The sequence below is a fragment of the Priapulus caudatus genome, unplaced genomic scaffold, assembly GCF_000485595.1.
Source record: "Priapulus caudatus unplaced genomic scaffold, Priapulus_caudatus-5.0.1 Scaffold684, whole genome shotgun sequence".
NCBI lineage: Eukaryota > Metazoa > Priapulida > Priapulimorpha > Priapulimorphida > Priapulidae > Priapulus > Priapulus caudatus.
This window is the reverse complement of record NW_014577745.1, coordinates 49,297-51,839: the sequence shown is the minus strand read 5'-3', so window position 1 is coordinate 51,839 and position 2,543 is coordinate 49,297.

Genomic DNA, 2,543 nt, shown 5'->3' with positions numbered 1-2,543 from the left:
CATGCCAAATACACAGCTGATACAGAGCAAGGTAAGAAAGCGTACCGCCCACACGAAATTCCAGAACGCCTTCGAAGACTTTTGCACACACACTGCAGCCGAAATACACGTCCACCCGCGCGGGGGGGGACAGTTTACGATGCTCATATGATATGACTATTAGGATCATGACTACTAGGCCCACTGTAAAAAAAAAAACACCTAACCCTAACCTAACCTAAACCACTAAACCTAACCTAAACCCTAACCCTAACCCTAAAAAAATTAGTAATTAAATTAAAGTGCTAGTAGTCATAATCAATATCGCCAATCTAACTGCCGCGGTTGCGAAAATACACGTCAACACCGCCATGATATTGCGCCACCTGTGTGTAGACTGAATGTCACTTGTTCGAAATATACGATATTGAAACTTGGCTTACCACATACTTTACCCAGATATTATATGAGAAAATCTGCTCGAATTTGCCGCCCCGAATTTCCCAGGAAGCCGATTCGTAAAATGGGATAAGTACAAGCAGGGCGCGCATTGTTATTCGAGCCAGGATTTCTCATTAATAATTCTGAGGTAACAGTGCGTCGCCGTAGCGTGCCCGTGCGCTGCGTACAGTAGGTACGGTTCACCTCGGAGAGCCGGTGCCTCATCAAAACGAAATCAGGGCATGCAATTTCGTACTGCGAACGCGGTTCATCCGCTCTCGGCGTTCTGATAACTCGCCTTAGGTTGCCCTTCGCATTGATTCAGTGGTTCACATTTTACCTACAGTCCACTTACCGTGCTGCGGCTGCTTGTGACGGTCCTGAACGCTGCGCGAAAAATGGCGAATGACATGAATGTTCACTCGACGCCGATATAAATATAAGGAGCCAACTGGTAATCACGGTTATGTGCTTAGAGACACCCGATATTACTGCGAAGAAGGGGCGAGAGAGATGAGGAAAAGAAGAGAGCGCGGGAGAGAGAGAGAGAGCCGAGAGAGAGAGAGAGAGAGAGAGACGAGCAGCAGAGAGACGGACGAGAGCCAGAGAGAGAGAGAGAGAGAGCAGCAGAGAGAGCAGAGAAGAGAGAAAGATAGAACGCCTGCGCGCGAGAAAGAGGGAGCAGAGCGAGAGAGAGAAAACGATAGAGAGAAAGAAAACGAGAGAGAGCAAGAAAACGAGAAGAGCAGAGAGAGAGAGAAAATGGAATGGATGGATGCGATAGATGCGATGATGGTTGATGCATGGTATGGCAATAGATGGTATGGTATGGTATGGATGGATGGATGGGGACGGACGACGGACGACGAACGCACGGAAGGCGGACGACACGGACGCGACAGCGACGGTACGGACGGACGGACGCGGACGAGACGGACGCCGAGCCGACGGACCGGGACGGACGGACGGTACGAACGGCATGCGAATGGAATGGATGGGATGGACTGGATGGATGGATGGATGGATTGGAGGATGATGGATGCGATGGATGATGGGATGGAATGGATGGATTGATGGCAGGATGATGGATGGTATTTGGATGCGATGGATGGATATGGATGGATGAGATGGATGGATGGATGGATGGCTATGGACTGGATGGTTGATGCATAATGGGTATGGATAGGCATGAGATGGATGGATGGACATGGATAGAGTAGATCTCTTGCCGCGCTCTCTCTTTCTCTCTCTCTCTCTCTCTCTCTCTCTCTGCTCTTCTCTCTTCTAACCTCTCTTTCTAAATTTACCCTTTCTCTACCTCTTTCCTTCTTCTTTTTCCCTCTCTCACCCCCTCTCTCTCTCTCTCGCCTATTCAACTTAATCTCTCTCTTGCCCTCTCCCTCCTCTCTCCCCCTCTCCCTCTCCCGACAATAATGCGCCACGATCGGCAGAGCATGCGACCATTGGCAAGGTGTCGCGTTTTCGCGCTGCCTGATCGTGCAGTTTTCCGCTTTCGCGCCGCGTCACTGCCGTTGCCTGCTGTGTGACACTCATGGTATCTGACACTCGCAAAAAGTATACAGGAAGAGAACGGAAACATACGTTGATCATATACTAAACCTATATATCAATATACAAGCCTTCCTCTCTCTCTCACACACACACACACACTTCTCTTCTCGCTCTCTTCATCTCCTCTCTCTCTCTCTCTCTCTTCATCTCTCTCTCTCGCTCTCTCTCATCTCGCTTCGTCTCTCTCTTATCTCATCTCATCTATCTCTCTCTCTCTCGTCTCGCGCGTCCTTCTTTCTTCCTGTCCGTATTTCGCCTCGTCTCTTCATTCTATTCTCTCTCTCTCTCGCTCTCTCATCTCTCTCGTTGTCTTCTGTCTTTTTTCTGCATTTGCTCGCTCGCTTATTTCTCTCGCTCTTTCGCTTTCGCTTTCATTCTCTACCATTACTCGCTTTCTCTCTCTGAGTCCGTGTGTGCTTGTGTACGTTTATGAGTGTGTGCGCGCGTGCGTATGCGTGTGTACGTTTATGTGTACGTGCGCGCGCGTGTGTGTGCTTGCGTCTCTGTCTCTACAACACACAACACGCTCATCTCTGTCGTCGGCAGACGCG